Raw genomic sequence first — 18,465 nt, forward strand, 5'->3', positions numbered from 1 at the left:
CAAAGGACCTCAAGGCACGGTACATAGCATACCAACACACGTTAAGTGAAAATCCTTTCAGACAACATCAAGAAGCCCTGGAAGCTGTCCTTCGAACAAGAAGCTTTTCAGCAACACTTGCTTCATTGGAGCCACATCAACGGCCAAAGCACTGAACATACACGAGGGCGTGCAAGGATAAGGAAGAGGGGAGTTTTTGGCAGACGAAGCGACAAGCGGCCGTTTCCAGAAAAGGGTCATATTTTTATGAGAAAACTTTGTAAAATTCTTTTGTAAGCCAAGAACTTGTCAAAGGATTTATGATTATTCTTCTGGGAGCAATTGTATATTAGAGAGCCAGATAGAAGTTTGAAGCTTTTGGCCGGACAAGCCATTTGTAAAGACCTAAACTATAAAGGTCATTTTTTGTAAGTTTGAACATTATCTTTTTGATGGGAAACTGAGAAGACAGCGTACATTTGAGAGCCCCTTCTTGCTCCAACTTGTAATCTTCGCCATTGTGGCTACGGTAATTTAAATTCGGATTCGTTTATTGCATTGTGTTCCTCTTACCTTGCTCTTCCATTCAAGTGTAATTATTCAAGATTCGGTGTAGGTTTTCAACTACGAGTTTGAGACCTTAAATCCCTGTTTTGAGTGTCTATATGCGTATTTTATGTTGTTTTGACCCTAGGAGAGGCTTTAGGGACCCTAAAACGACCCATTAGGATCACCTGTTCACTGTTTTTGCTGACTTTGGGACGAACGATCGCGATCTTTGTACCTCTCTAGAATGTTGTGACAGTGATAGGATACGATCCGGATAGTCCTCTCTATCTTCCCTTCAAGTTACGTGCGATTCCAAATAGATTTGCATGGTAAACATGCGTGATGACTGTAGAGCTGTGTAGAAGGACATAGTCAGATTACGTGGCGATAGTGCGTTTGATTTTCTTGTAGAGTTAGTAGATGCATCTTATCAAGTTCACTTCATTAGGATTGACACCCTAGTGGGTTTCCATGCCTCATCCTGGTCGCTTCCCTTGTATTGATAAATATGTTGATGCTTGAGAGCTATGCTATGGATGTCCGTCGCGGCGACCCTCAAAAAAGAAAGAAAAGAGAAACCAAATGCTCTGATACCAATGTAATGGAAATGGCCTATGAACTTTGAGTAGCGGAATTAGGAAATTAGGTGCAGCATTTTTGAGAGATTACTTTGTAGCATAGCAGGTGAACTTAATTGATGGTAGCAACATAAACATGGTACTTAGTTAACTTGGCATGAACAATACTTTTCCAAGAGAGAGAGTTTAGAGAACATGACAAGACTTGAGGACCAGATTCATATGGAGCCGGTCCCCCCTCCAATAGGCATTTGTATTATAGTTTCTCCCATCAAGAGAGACTTGGTACAATACAATCTTTGTGTTCCTTGTGACCTACGTGATGCAATGAAGATGGAAAGCTTCATGCATCACAAGCTTAACATAAACTTGTAGAAAGCATTAACTATCCCAAGCCTCAGTCCCAAGGCCTCAAACACCTTCAAAGGTGGAGAGAGCTAGCAAGGAATGAGGGTAGGGAAGAGAACAAAGAAACATTCCATAGGAGAAAGAAATAGTTCCTCACTTATCATTACTCTTCTTGCTAGCATACATAATAGCATAGTAATGGAAATGGAGAAGATGGCAATAAGCATTGAAGCATGGCTCTTGGTTGGATTTGCATTCCATAGCCAAGAGTGTCAATGTAGGCTCTCACATCTCACAAGCTTGGAGAAGGTGGTGGTGTTCCTCAACTTTCACCAAGTGAGAATGCCCTTGCAAATGAGTGTGTGTGTGTGTGGAGTATATCCCCCCAGCACCCCCACCTCCTTGCTTTGGGCGAGTGGTGAATTTTCTACATGCTGCAAGCTCATTGGACCCCTATCCCCCTAGCGAATCACATGGAGCATGCAGTCAAGTACATGGGTAGTCTTTTGACAAGTGTCCTCCTTACCCCTTAGAGAGAGAGAGATCTTGAAAATATCTAGATATTTGTTGGATAGAAGTAGAAGCTCATTGGACCCCTCTTTAGCCCAACCAATAGCATTCAAGCATACCATGTGGTTAAGCTTAGTGAGACTCTGACATGTGTCCTATGTGCTCTTTTAGAAAAGGGGTGAGAATCTTCCTATACATAAAAGTCCCAAAGTTAGGGGCATCTTTGACCTAACCTTCCACTCACCCAAGTAACTTCTTCAATAAGTGTATAGGATCTCTTTTTGACTCAAGCATCTTACCCCCATGCATAAGAAGCTTCTCAAGAAACTTCCTCATTAAGTGTGTAGGGTCTCTTTTTGACTCAAGCATCTTACCCCCGATGCATAGGAAGCTTCTCAAGAAACTTCCTCATTAAGTGTGTAGGGTCTCTTTTTGACTCAAGCATCTTACTCCCCATGCATAGGAAGCTTCTCAAGCAGCTTCCTCATTAAGTATGACGAGTACCTCAAGTACCTCAAGCACCTTAGTCATCAAGCATGACAAGCACCTTAGGTGGAGTTCCCACCTCAAGCTCAGCCCTAGCTTGCCTAAGGTCAAAGGGAAGTTTAGGTCGGGTTCCCACCTCAAGCACAGCCCTAGCTTGCTTAATATCAAAGACAAGTTTAGGTCGGGTTCCCACCTCAAGCTCAGCCCTAGCTTGCTTAAGGTCAAAGTACTTTTAACACTAACCATTGGAGGTCTTTAATGAAGCTAACCCTAATGTCTTTTAAGCTCCATTAGTTAACCTTGCTCTTGGACATACCATCTCTCATTTGGGCCCCTTTACCATTGGCCCCGTGTTGAGATAGATCCGTAAGCACATGTCTATATTCTAACCCTTGTTCCCGTTTATTATCCCACATTAAATGATTAGTTTAATATGAAAAAATCATTTGGGTTGGTTAGATATTAGATATTGAATGACATGCTTATTGAAAAATTCATTTTATCTTCTTTTCTAAGCGTAGATAGAAGCTGCAGCTTTCAAGAGAATCTCATCTAGTTTCTCTAGGTCGTTGACTCTTGAAGATAATTCATGGCATGTCTACTTGAGTTGTTTGGATACCCATAGTGTTGAAATCAGCAATTCCATGGGCAAGACTGCATTAAGACCAAACAACATGTTGTATGGTGTTGCTCCAATAGATGTTTTGTAGGATACCCTATAAGCCTACAGTGTAGAGTGTAGATGTTGGTCCCAATTTTCTCTTGAATTTTACACTATTTTGGTCAAGACATCACATAGAGTCTTATTTGTAGCTTCAGCCTGTCCATTAGCATGTGGATGGTATGGAGCAGACTTTTACACTATTTTGGTCAAGACATCACATAGATTCTTATTTGTAGCTTTAGTTTGTCCATTAGCATGTGGATGGTATCGAGCAAACTTCCTATGGACTACCATGACTTCGTCTAAAATATTTTCAATAACTTGATTAATGAAATGTGTACCACGATCACTGACAATTTCTATGGGTAGACCATATCTAACAAAGATATTTTCATACAAAAACTGTGTAGTGGTCCTTGCATCTGCTTTCTACGTGGCCTTAGCTTTAGCCCATTTTGTGAGATAGTCCATAGCCACAATGATATATTGGGCATGAGTGCTATAAATGCATGCTTTTCATCGCACATATCCTAAGCGGATTGTCCTTTCCTCTCTATACAATTGATTTTCAACTAGTGAAGAACATTGAATGTCTATTTCTATGGCCCTTTGCATGGTCTAGAGGTATTTTCAAGAAATTTCCTCGTTGTCAGTAGTCGATTATACATTAGCTCTATTTTGGTGTAATGGTTACGTGAAATCATTGTTTAGACCTACATGTTGCACAATTAATAATGTACATATGAACATCATTGCACATATTCAGCCAATAAACTCCTATTTGTTTCAAGTGCTGGTATGTTTTGGTTTGCGAGCAACAAAATGCTAATTCTTGAACATGTGCTTCCAGAAGATAGCAGTTGTACTCCTCCGAACTTATGCATAGTTGCAAAATGTTGTCTGAGCCTAAATCATATAAACGTCTGCCAAGTAATTGTAAATACCGTGATTTTCAAACCATTTGTCTTTTACTTTCCTGCCCCATTCTATTGAACTGACCTCCATAGGATAGTAAATTGACTATCTCCTGAGACCATTTTGGTAGCATTTCAATGTTAAATAGATATGCATCAGGGATGTCATCATCTACCCCTTTTGGAACTTCTCCATTTGGAAATCTAGAAAAGTGATCTACTGATAGATGTGTCTTCCCTTTATTAACCACGACAATAAAATCAAACTCTAGCAATATGATAAACCATCTTACAATTCTTCCAGTATTGTAGGGTTTGTTTACAAAGTATAAGAGGGCTTAATGATCGGTAAAAAACACAAACTTGTTTGCAAGGAGATAATGCCAAAGTTTCTTTACATCATATATCATCCCAAGCCCCTCTTTTATGGTTGTGTAATTTATTTCAACATTGTTAAGCTGTCTTCTTGCATAGCAAACTAGGAAATCCATATTTCCTTCTCCTAGTTGAGCGCCCAAGATGCATCCAATAGCAAATGCCAAAGCATGGACAAGAACATGAAAGATCTTCTCCCAATTTGGTGCTTTCAATACCGGAGCAGATATGAGTGCTTTCTTCAATGTTTCATATGATTCCTCACACTCATTCATCCACACAAAGGCTACTACATCTCTCACATTAGTCATCCATGTAGATTTCCAAGAATATCCTCAAGTATTCCTTAAAGGTATGTGCCATCAATCTTTGAAAGGTTGTTGGGGCATTGGTCAGGCTAAAAGGAATCATTCTATATAGGTATATTTCCCATCCCATGGCAAACGATGTCTTGTATTGAGAAGATCAATTGCAAGTTGGTTATATCCTGAGAACCTATCTAATAAGGAGTATCTCCGCTTACCTACCACTCGTTCCAAAACATGGTCAGTAATAGGTAAGGGATAATTATCCCTTATTGTGGCAAAATTAACCTTCTTTAGATTCAGACACACTTGTGGTTTACCATTCTTCTAAGGCACTACCACAATGGGAGATACCCAATTGGTGTGTTCTATCTCATAGATAAACTCAACCTCCTTTAATTTATCAATCTCCTCCTTGATGCGCTTAGCAAACATATCATTGTACATGTAAGGTCTCTGTTGGCTAGGCTTTGCATCGGGTTTTAAAAGGATCCAGTGCTGGCATATCATAGGATCTTCTCCTTTCAGGTCTTTATATGACTAAGAGAGCACATCCTTATACTCCTGGAGAAGACTTATGAGCTTCTCCTCCTCTTCTGAATTTAGATGTGTTCCTAAGTAGGCCGGCTGTGGCTCTTCTCCGAAGTCTATCTTCTTTGCATCCTCAAGCCCATCGTAGGAATTTTTGTCCTTTGCTCTTGTACAGGTTGCATCATCACTATCCTCTGATCTTGGATAGTGAACTTTATATAGTGGGATGGCACACTCATTTTGTCCTCATTTTTTTATCGTCTTCTCCTTCCCCAATTTCTACTTCCACTGTCTATACTTCCCTGAGAGCTTTCTTAAGCTCTTGGTACTTCTTCCTTCTCTCCACCTTGGTCCATTTAGTCTCTCCAGACTTTTTTAATCTTGGTTCTTTTTTTTGTTTGGGTTTTGTTTTAGATTCCAACTTTCTGGTCTATTTTTGCAGGTCTCTTATGCTCTCTTTTTTTTGGATCTTGAGCTTTAGAGAACCTTCCAGATATCTTGTGGTTCACACAATCTTCAGTCTTTACAAGCATCAAAAAATATATTTTATCCCTTATTCTAGGCATAGGGTTCGCTCTTGGTTTCTATTCAGCTCTCTTTTTCTTGTAGCACTCTTAACGTCTAGGTTTTTTATTTGAAAAATCATAAAATTGGACATCTGCTATCATTTCTTCTTGTTCACTGAGGTTGTCAGAGCATTCATTATTGGTGGCATCTACTCTCTCAAAATGCTCTACGGAGTCATAAAACATCTCCTCTTCTTCAACACTCACCAGTTGATCATCTCTGGGGTTCTTCAGAAATAATTTATCATGATTTCATTTACTATATTAACCATATAGTATGGAATCACATCATAACCGTCCTTGTCACAAAATTTTGTTGTAGGGCCATCCAAAATAGCACACACATCTAGGGTTGCTAAAATATGAGTCCCTTCCAATGGCTCTAGAAAGTCTTCAGGAAAATGTTAAAGAATGTATTCCTTATCTTCAATAGCTATTTCCAAAATACACTCTTCTTGTTTCAAACTCCCACAATGTGATGCGCCGCACATCCATAGCTCTTTGGGATTACCTAGCCAAGCTGGAAGCTCCGATCGTGCTATTGTAGCTGATTCAAACTCCTCCACTAGGGTTTGATTCACGTCTTTGTAACTATGGTCTTTAAGGTTTATGCGCATCGTGGTTTCCATGTGTGTAAGGTATATGTGATCATATTCCAGTCTTGAACCATCTTCAATTGTCCCATGAATGGTCATCCAAGTATGATGTCATAATTGTTATTCTTGTCAAAATCAACTATAGCAAAGGTATCCTCATACTCAATGCCGCAAGAAGTAACAATCACTTTTTCCAAAAGCCCCAAGGATTTTTCCATGTATCCAATTGCTAGTTGCTATTTCATCCTAGTAGCCCTCAAGGCTAGTTTTCCCCATTTTTTCCAAATTTTCTTGGTGGCAATAGCAACACCAGCTCCACTATCGATAATTTCCATGGTTGTTACACTTTGGAATTCTACTAGAAGTGTAGTATTTCCATCTTCATCGTCGTAATACTCTCCAAACTTGTTTAATGATAAAGGTCTTGTGTTCAATTGAGGTTTTTCTAGTTCTGGGGTCCCTTCTTGCATTTCTGATATTGGATATTTTATCCCAAACCATGAATTTTCCAACAGTTGCCTACATGTTTTGTCTTAGTTGGAGAAGCTCTGCTAGCATAATAGTGCAAGTCACATGCATAGACAATATGTCTATCAATCCTTTAGAGTCCATAGCCTTTCTTGACAAGAGTCTTTGTGATGGCACCACCTTCACATCTGATTTTGCTTCATACTCTCTCATTGATGGCCGGATTTTACAAGCCACGGCCGTGAGAACCAACCCCAAAAAGGGGTGCTTGGTAATATAAAAAAGTAAAAAATTGTTCTTTTTTGCTGATGCCACCCCGCCACTCTCTTCCCTCCCATGCATGCACCCATAGCGGGCCACCCCCACCACTCTCTTCCCTCCCATGCATGCACCCACAGCGGACCACCCCTCCCATGGCACCACCCTTCCCCCGCTCTCCTCCATTATCCCCCTCTCCCTCCTTCATTATCACATGCAACCAAAAACCCTCTCTCTCCCTCTCGTTCGGTAACCCCACAGGGGGCCGCCATGCATGGGACAACTCTCTCTCTCTCTCTCTCTCTCTCTCTCTCTCTCTCTCTCTCTCTCTCTCTCTCTCTCTCGTTCGTCAACCCACAGGGGGCCACCATGCATGAGCAAAGAAAAATGAGCTCTCTCTCTCATCCACATGGTCTCTCACATGCTCCATCACCCTCTCCCTTGACCACACATATCTCTCTCATCTCTCGTTGACTCTCAAACTCTGTCTCTCTCTCTCTCTCTCTCTCTCTCTCTCTCTCTCTCTCTCTCTCTCTCTCTCTCTCTCTCTCTCTCTCTCTCTCTCTCTCGTTTTCCATACACACACACACACACACCCACCCATACACACACACACACACACACACACACCACCTCAGCCAACCCTCCCCGTCTCTCTCACTCTTGCCATCTCTCAGAGACTCTCTCTTGCTCGTTGTGTAGCAACCAGCATTGTGCATAATAGGCTCTCTCTCTTTCATTATACACACACACACACTCCCTCCCTCTCTTCCCCCCCCCCTCTCGCTAACTCACACTTCCTCTCCCCTCTCGTTCTCTGAGTGGTCGACCAAGCTAGCAGAAAAAGATAAAATAAAAATAAATCTCTCTTTTCTCTCATTCCCACACACATACCTTTCGACACACTCACACACGACACTCTTTCCATACGCACACACACCCTCACAAAACTCTCACCCATCTCTTGCTCTCTCTTTCAGTTAAAAGATATATATCTCTAGCTCTCTTTCCATACACACACGTACACTACACGCATGAGCGCACACACACATTCAAACAAACACATGCATGTCATACGCATGCACAAGAAGAAATCAACATTGATGCCTAAAACAACAAAACAGAAACACCAAAATCATGAGAAGGCAACCATCAATCAAAAAATGACGCCAAAGGCATGCCCCAACCGGCCCCGAAAGTGAGAAACGTGCTACACAGACGCATCAGCAAAGGCCACCGTTCACCAGCATATCGTCCACAACGCATCTCCATAGTAAACATCCGTAGGGTAATCTATTTTTCCCACTTTCAAGCCAAAACCTTGTATAAAAAACCAATTGTATATTGCCACATCTCTCTAGGTGATGGTCACAAAGGCCCACCTAGGAGCTATCATTTTAAAGTTCGCATAAAACAAAGCAAGCGTCAACCATCTGGGACCCGATGACTCCTTGCTTTTTCTCTCCCAATTAGGGCCCTAAACTAATCAAATTGTCCTAAAATAATGCACCATGCACCTATAAAAGAACACTGAGAGGTCACTATCGAGGGGGTTGGCAGCACTTGCAGCATTCTGTGCAACACTCGGGCACTTGGGGGTGGAACACTTGAGAGTTAGCACTTGAGAAGAAAGCCATGCACACACACTGATTCCAAGGGTCACCACACACAAGAGTAGAATCTTTGTACATATGGAATTCTCCCTAGAGAATGCAGTATAGTCTCTCTCTCTCTCTCTCTCTCTCTCTCTCTCTATATATATATATATATATATATATATATATATATATATATATCACCACGGTCGCCATCTTGCCAAAAGCTAAGATTTCTGTAAACACCACTTGAATCAAGATTTCCCTCACATCCCGAGGGGTTTTCATCATCTACGCCTCTCTCTCTCTCTCTCTCTCCTCTCTCTGGCCTGTAGTATTTGTGCTATTTTAAATCACCATTGTCCGCATCCTAGACACTCAAATCTAGGTGGTGTCCCCTGTTCACTTCTTGTGACGAGCTCGACGTGCACGATCCTGGCGTAGAGTCCATCGGGGTCCATTTTGTGCTTTGTGCTTGTCATTTGGTGCCCCCACTGAGGAAAGTTTCTTGAGAACCTTCAATTTACGAGACAAAAACAATACACGTCATCAATCATGGACGAATGGCTACAAGAATTCTCCAATTGGAGAATGGAGGAGGAAGAAATGTAAGAGTCACTCAAGGCCTTCATCAAGGTGCTACTGCCAGGTTGTAGCGTCATCTATATCCAAGAGGTAAGCTCCCCATCTTACATGGCTTGTGCAACTCAAAAATCAACAGCATAAAGAGGGAAGGCTATGAAATTTCATCACTGTTGTCAACCAAAGCATTCTATCAATGAGTGCCAATAGAGGAGGTGAGAAAGAACGGTGAGTTTTTCTTTTGAGAACCGTGTCAACACTCTCACATCAGTCAACCTTTTTGTGTAGCACCAAGTGTCTTCTTCCCAATGGTCAGAGAAGAGTTCTTGAATCTTCACTGAGGACTTGTTCTTCTCACCATGGTCTTCAGCTTTCTCTTTACCTTTTTCTGCTTTCCATTCTATGCATTCTCTTTTCATGTGACCCTTCTTGCCACAATGGTAGCATTCTATGTCACTCTTGCCTTTAGCACTGCGGGACTTGCTACGAGACTGATTCCTCTTTCCACCTTTTTCCTTTTCTTTGGTCCTTCCCATGACAACTAAGGGTGTTCCTTTGCCTTTGTCCATTGTCTTTCTGTTGGTTTCTTCAGTAAGCAGAATGCCTTCTACATCTGCTATGGTCAAACCATCTGGAGGTGCAAGATTACTCAAAGCTGTGCGAAAAGTGTCCCAACTTTCCGGCAATGTGATCAACAGGAACATAGCTCTAACAGGTTCATCAAACTTGACACCTTGAGTTGACAACTGACTGTAGATGGTGTTGAATTCATTCAGATGATTGGACATAGGGGTCCCTTCTTTCATCTTCAAGTCAACAAGCTTCTTAAGCCAGTATACCTGTGAAGCTGCACTCTGCTTCTCATAAAGATCACTCAGCTTTGTCCATGCTTGATAAGCCGACATCTCGTCTGCTACATTGAAGTAAACGCTTTCTGCCAAAGTCAGCATAATGGTAGAAAGTGCCAATTCATCCATTTCGCTCCATTCATCTTCGTCCATATCTTTTGGTTTTATCCCCTTGAGCTTTATAGGTTTTATCTACTTCTTTTGTACCAACACGTGCCAAATCTGCTTCTTCCACAATGGGAAATTGGTTCCATCCAGCTTCTTGATATTGTAAAGAGCAGTGTCCTGTGATCCAACCATAACTACGCTTCACAGTAGTTTACTTTCCTGGGAAAAATTCGGCAGAGTGTCCCCTCTAAACTGACCTTTGAACCAATATCAACCTATCGAATGAACCAAGAAAGCTTCAGATTCTGCAAAAATTTTGGCAGTCTCCTTTGTAAAATGGCTCTGGTGTACTCAAAAAACAGCTCCAAAAAACCACTGTCTCTCTAACACTGTAAGCTGTGGGTAAACCTGTCCTGCACCTGTACTGTCTCTCACTGTCCTATAAGCATAGACTGCAACAATGCCTCAACGATAGTAAAGCAAAGATGCAATCCCAATTGTCTAAGTCACAGTCAATACATCCTAGCTGCCTATCTAAGGGTGCTCGAGGGATCGCTCCAAGACCTGTATCACCGAAAGGATCTCAACATTCGAGAATCCCCCAGCTCAATAAAACCTCACTCGACCCTCAACAAAGGCTGCAGTAAATCTGACAGTACATAGACTTCCTACAAAGTCATACATCCACAAATTTCCCATTGTATGTTGTAACCGCTGCGGCGGTTGTTTGCTGCGTGACTCACAGCCAGCAAACCCTCAACAGACATACATCATCTCTGACAATACATCCCATGTGGAAGTACCTGCAATGTCAGGATTAAATCTGGAATATCAAGCAACAAACACAATCTACCTAATGAACTAGTGGATGTCGCCTACAGTCTGTGTGTAGGTGCATCCGTGTCGTATGCGACACGCCTCCAAGAACCGTGAGCCGTCCTTCGTTGTGTAGATAGCCACAAATCAGAACTCTAGAAGTGCAGATATCCTCAGCACTTGCAGTCATAGGCCGAAACCCCAAATTTGCAAAGTCGGATCTACACCCGCCAAGACCACGTAGTCGAAAATGGCCTGCGCAGATCTTTGTCGAAGCCGAACGGTGGCCGAGATGACCTCAAAATGAAATTCTGAGAACACCGAGCCCTTTGGGCTCGCCCACAGGAATTTGGGGCCGTGTCTTCGCCTGTCGAATATCACTCCAATCTGAGCAGGTGACTCTGGCTAACTGCAAATGTTTCCCCGAGCCTTGATTTGTGCTCTGATACCAGTTGAAGGAGTACGAGCGGAAGTGCGACGCGAGAGAGAGTGCGAGAAGAAGAGCACGACGATATGGTAAACTCGCTCTATTGTAATGTGTAGAGCATAGTGAGTTCTTATTAGGTTTTAACAAAAGAATATGTGTACATACCTGGCAGCCCGCCCACTTACCTGGGCGACCACATTTGTGCTTTATACCTCAACACTTAGAAGTCAAGAATTTGTGACTTTTGGTCTCTAGAAACTAGATATGGGTACCCTAAAAGTTTGGATTTAGGAAACCTGGGAAAATTCAGCTCTAAAACCAATTACTCATAAGCTTTCTTCCTAGCTATACTTGACTCAATTTGAAGTTGTCTATCAAAAGCTAGAGCAATTTTGGTGAATTGCACTTGAAACAACACCCAAAAGAGTTTCAGAATCAAGGATTTTTGCTTCTATCTTGAGCAATTGTGACCCAAATTTGTTGAAACTTGGTCACTAGGCTTATTTTACAGTGCTTAATATTTCTAGGAGCTCACTGTGAGTTTTCACCTCCAAAATAGGGCCAGAGACATTATACGCATATAAAGTCTTTTTGCTCAAAATGATTTTTTTTTTTGCAAATTTGTGCTTGGAATGGTGTGCTTATACACCTTATATAGTCAAAATTCCAAAAAATGTTTAAAATCACCCCAAACACTTCATACACGTATAAATTCTTTTGTGTCAAAATGAAGCGACTTTTGTTCCAGTGATTCCTTATCAGTCAAGCAACTCTCAATAAGTTTCAGAATTCAATTTGGACATTTTTTGAGCAAGTTAAGACCAATACAAGCCTGAATCTACAGTTTTTTGTCTTTTTCTCTTTGCAAGTCCAAATGAGCTCCAAATCCTATGAAATTTTGGCTAGGGACTTCTTTTATGCTCTAGGACACTAGGGTATACTCAGATGTCTGTTTTGACCAAGATCTGGCCTCGAAGACTTCATACGCGTATAAAGTCTTTTGCTCAGATTTTAGTTCTATATCTACCAGAGGTGCCCCTTAGTGTGTAGAACAAGAATATGTGCTCACAACAAAATTTGGATATCAAAATTTTCTCAAAATTATCAGTTTTACAAGGAAATCCTCTAGAAGAGTAAAATTCTCTTAACTCTGAGTCTATTCGTCCAAATGACATGAGATTTGGTGGGTGTGCTCAACACAACATGCAGAAGATGGGTATAATGTCAAAACTTCAAAATTGCTACTAGAATCACCCTTGAGACATCATACACGTATGATGTTTGCTGATGAACAAAATTCATTCACAGGCATCCCCAAGTGTTTAGCATTGGTTTTCAATCACTTCTACTAATTTGCATGCAAAACTGAGCTCAAAATCACAAGCTTTTTTTTTTCCTGACACTTTGTCTTTTGTCTTTTGGGTGTCAAGAGTTGGTCAAAACTCTGGTTTCTATGTGTACAAAGAGTAAAACCCCCCTTTTGAACACTTTGGTGCGGTCAGATTTTCAAAATTTTGTCTCAAGATGGTGCTGGAGACCATACGCGTATAAAGTCTACTGTCTCAGATTTCAGATATGTTTCTATTCTAAGTTCCCCTTATCATTAGCAACACATACATGTGTTTACAGCAAAATTTAAAGCTCAAAAGTGCTCACAAATACAAGTTTGTGCTTTTTCAGTCACAACTACTCTATGTTTTGGCTTTTGGTCCCCAAATCTATGCCAAAACTCCCCACTCAAGGTGTTCTTAGGGTAAATGATACCTTTTGAACACATTGGTGCAATCAGATTTTTAAAATTCAGTCTCCAGATGCCCCTTGAGACTTTATACGCGTATAAAGTCTAAGTTTACAGAATTACACACAAAACCCTTGAACATGCTCTCTTATATGCTCAACACCAATCAATCATGGAAAATTATCAACAAAAAGCTATTTATTGCATTTTTACCTCAAAAGAAGACTTTTTAAAGATCATGAATGCAAACAAGCCCTTTATCAAATAAATCAATGATGAATAGCTCTAGATCATAATCAAATCACTTACCTAAAGCTACATCTACAAATCATATGGGGTTTTGCATCTATGAGTAGAAAAACGCTTCAATGCCACATACGGACTAGCAAACGCTTTTATCACCTCACAAATCACTCGACCATACCAACAACTACTCTAATCTCCAAATCCTAACTAAATCTACCTAGTCGCTCGCAGACCCTCGGCAAGACACAGGGTCATGGCTATCCACTTGATCTCGGAATAACCTCTTCCGGATTCACTTAAGAAAAATGATTTCTTTAGCCGAAACTAAAGCAAGCAACCATCACATGAGTGTTAGTAGGAATACCTACCTAAGTCCTTGTGTCCCCGGCAACGGCGCCAATGTTGCGGGAGCAAATGACACCACCTATAAAGTGCATGCAACACAACCTAGATTAACATAATGTCAATCGAGGACATAGGTGTGACATGATAGGCACACGGAGGAAATCTCGTTAGCTTGTCAGGGTGAGACCATCCTACACATACAACACTCTGGAAGGCCAACTAAACCACAACCTAGAATCTTACTGCTCTCAACTACACCACCTAGCTCACATACACACAAACGGAAGGAAACTCACTAAACCATACCAGAATCATACAAAACTCAAGTTACGCCATCCCTCACTAGGATATACCTGTCCCTAATTCTCTACACCCAAAATCCTAGCTCAAAACCCATCTGCAGAAAACGCGTATGAAGACAGAGCCAGATTTTGGTAGTGCCCGAAACTATAATGTATAACTACCTATGCGTAGCTTATTTCACTACAATTCTAATGATTACTTGCAGGCTAAAAACAGACATCGTTTGATATACTTACGGCCACGAGTAGCGTCAGGATGAAGCTCACGCTCTCTCTGTTCCTCTCTCACACACAATAGATGGCAACACTCAACCTATGATTATGATAAAAGTTATCCTTACAAAATGACCTAGGTACCTTATATACTAAGGTCACCTTAAGTTAACCAAAAATAGAGTTTGAGGGGTCAAATGGCTTGGTATTTACAATCTGAAAGTGCCATTGCACCTCGGCTTCTGCAACTAAACTACCTAGTTATTACAAATGATGTTTATGACCATAATCCGTAGCATTCCATAACTCTCATAGAATAGCTCTTTGGTGCGAACATTGAGTTATGTCGTGTTGTTGACCTAGCCGTCAACACTCAATGTCACGCATCGTGCTTGCTGGCACTAAAACAAAGTCCGATCCATGCTCGATGACTTCTCCCTTGGGTGCTCATGCTCCCCAAGAAAATCTAGCTCCATCATAGGCATAAATTGAACAACCATATTATAGCGACTTAGGAGTAGCGATAATAATGGGAAGTTCTTTTGTTTTTATAATAAGCGCTAGCTCACAACAAGAAGAACAAAGGGTTGCAAACCGTGATCTTAGTGCGCGAAGCCCACCTCTGACGGACCAGGTGCTGAAAAGCAAAGCACACAAAGGCCTTGCGTTGCTGGATGCAATAGCTCATTCCTAGCACTGGGTAGCCTACTCCCACAAGCACGACTACGAAGTCCCCTTTGATGCCTACCCCTCCTACAAGACAATTGCTTCCTAGCCTTAGAAGCCATACTTGAGGACTATCAATGCTTCACGACCGAACCCCCAATCGCCTTCGCCTTCAAGAGGCTCTCAATCCCCTTCAGCTTGTTATATCTTTTTTTTTTCCAATTGCACAAATCCCGTGCAAATCTAAGCAAACGTCCTTATGAGTGCACGGGGTCGGTTGGCCGCACTTGAACCCATGCCCCGAGTCATAGAAGTCGAGTACTCAAGCTAGCTCCTTTGGACAAGAGGCTCTCAATCCTATCTTGTTGTATCTTATTCTAAGGTAAATAATTTGCTAAACAAAATAAATGGTTTGCCAGCGGGATTGGTTATGATAGATACTCCGGCTCTAAATGACTAGTGAGGATCTCGCTCACTTTTTCAAGGAGTGCCCGGCTATAAGTGGGCTTGCAAGGAAGACTTGCAAACGGGTAAGACTTGGAAGATAGGGTTCTTCAAGAAGGACCTGTCTTGGGCCATAGTCAACTTTTTTTAATCATTAGGACTTGAAATTACATGCACAGAGTAGGTTGTACCCGTTTTTGGAAAAGAGTTCATTAGCGAGAATTTGAGAAGATTCCCTCTTGGATTAATTAGAAAAGTAAAGGAGCTCGCAAGTAGTGAGTGACGAGCAGAGAAAGAAAGGTGTTGGGTGATGAGCACAAAAAGAAAGGTGCTAGGCGGCTAGGCAACAGCCTGCAGCTCGTCATAGGCGGGCTAGGGGAAAATAGCACGCTTGAGAGGCAACGGCAATGCCGCATGGAGCATGGCGAGAAACAAATTTTTTTAAATATTTGCATTACCATTGTGAAGCATGATTGGCTTAGGTGTGAGCTGGCTAGAGCATGGATCACAGTTTTGTAAGTAGTTACCAGAGCTCAAATCGTCCTCTCCACACGTGGTTTTACATCTCATTTTGTATAGACGGCAAAGATGCAGAGGAATCCTTAGAGGACTTGAAATCATTAGGACTTGAAATTACATTCAATATTGTATGCACAGAGTAGGTTGTACCCGTTTTTGGAAAAGAGTTCATTAGCGAGAATTTGAGAAGATTCCCTCTTGGATTAATTAGAAAAGTAAAGGAGCTCGCAAGTAGTGAGTGACGAGCAGAGAAAGAAAGGTGTTGGGTGATGAGCACAAAAAGAAAGGTGCTAGGCGGCTAGGCAATAGCCTGCAGCTCGTCATAGGCGGGCTAGGGGAAAATAGCACGCTTGAGAGGCAACGGCAATGCCGCATGGAGCATGGCGAGAAACATTTTTTTTTAAATATTTGCATTACCATTGTGAAGCATGATTGGCTTAGGTGTGAGCTGGCTAGAGCATGGATCACAGTTTTGTAAGTAGTTACCAGAGCTCAAATCGTCCTCTCCACACGTGGTTTTACATCTCATTTTGTATAGACGGCAAAGATGCAGAGAAATCCTTAGAGATTCCGAGGTAATAAAACTTCAAACGAGCCAGTAGTAGTAGGTGCTATACATTCAATATTATGTGCACAGATTAGAGAGAGAGTCCAACGGCAATTCCTTCTTTCACCTATATCAAATCGCCCCCCCTCCCCCCCCCCCCCCCCCCCCCCCCCCCCAAAAAAAAAAAAAACACACACACACACACACAAACAACACCATAACATACGTTAATAGGGTAAAGCATAGACAACCAATTTAGTTAACTACGTACACAAAGATGATAAGACATCGAAACCTGCAAAACATTGACAAAGTGAAAGTAGCGATGGAGAGGGATAGCAACCTACTCCTACTCCTTATCACCATACCATTTGGTGTAATGGCTTCTATATCTTCTTGGATATGTATCATTTGTTGTTGACCCTGGAAGGAAAGGTCTTCTACCTCCATTTGAGTTTGGCTTGGGTTGTACACAATGCCTACTTCTTGGATGGCTCTCAAAGAAGGAACACTTGCCAATATGGCCACCAAGAGCAACAAGAGAATTATCCTCATCACCCTCTTTTGGGACACCCCCATTTTGCATTGCATGTGAAAGCTTGTATGAAGATGAGAAGACCTCTCTCTTCCTCTCTCCATCGATCAACATCACGGAGAGAATGAGTCCATCGATATAGAATCGCGAGCACTTGCAAAATCTCTCTCTCTCTCTCTCTCTCTGTGTGTGTGTGTGTGTGTGTGTGTGTGTGTGTGCACGTGCGCACACACACACTAGTTGACGTGCGGCATGTTTCTCTTTCGTTCGCCCCTTCTCTCTCCCCCTCGTCCACGTCACCGACACTCACCTTTTCCTTCCCTTCAACCAAAAGGATCTCCAGAGATGCTGGCTAATTCAACCATTTTCCAAGATTGGCACGACCTACCACCAAAATAAACTAATTTGTTAGAAAGATTCTCCTCGAATCTTGTAAATTCAAAAGGAAAAGGCTTGCAGCCCCGGTTCACGCGGACCAATGCCTTGGCACTCTTTCCTCGGTGTCTTGCATCTAGCTCGTTCAATCATGCCCTCCCTCCTGAGACATGAACAGATTCTATACTTATCTCCTGACATTATCACCATCGCCTGCAACACTCTATACTCTCACATGGAAGCTTGTCATTAGCACCTGAATCGGTCCTTGTGCTCATCCGCTTGCCTTTATTTGGATCTAATTCTCAGGCAAAAGGGTACCCCCAGGTCCCTTTTTCCTCACTGCTCATTCCTACCATCATATGCATGTCAGCTCTCATTGTCGCCTACTCGGTTGCTCAGAGGCAAACCCCCCCGCACAATGCTCGGCATCGCTGCCTCACCTAGTCCTCACTGGCTACACATTCTCTTTACTCCACCATAGCAGACCAAGCCCAACCTTGCCATGCCCATTCAGCACAAAGAATGGCAGACACATCGGGTCGAACACACCATGCAAGCAAACCCCTTGGCCCTTAGCTCACTGCTCTACGACAACGAATCGCTCCCTTTTTGGTGCATGTTGTACCTGTGCTTGGCAAAGCTGAACACCCGCCCAAATGCAGCATGCTGCACTCTCAAACAAGACAAGATAACGAGATTCAAGTCAGAATTGCCCACCCCGATAGACGAACCAGAGAGAGAGAGAGGGAGAGGGAGAGAGAACACATCCGCAACTTGGCCATCCTAAAGCGCGAGTACCTACAGAGGCCTTCCTGCACACGTCCAAAAAGAGCTCAAAGGAAGAGGAGAGAGAGAGAGAGGGAGGCCCTCTCTTACCTACCAATGTTGTTGTACCTTCTAAAACAGAGATATATGCTCTACATGTAACCTAGCATTTTTGCCCAACCTTATACCTCTACCCTCTTTTCATGTTCCCTATGTTAATTTCAAAAAAATCTTTCCTTCTAACTAATTCCCTAAGAAAAAGAA

Source organism: Adiantum capillus-veneris, chromosome 23, assembly GCF_014529385.1.
Source record: "Adiantum capillus-veneris isolate H3 chromosome 23, ASM1452938v2, whole genome shotgun sequence".
NCBI lineage: Eukaryota > Viridiplantae > Streptophyta > Polypodiopsida > Polypodiales > Pteridaceae > Adiantum > Adiantum capillus-veneris.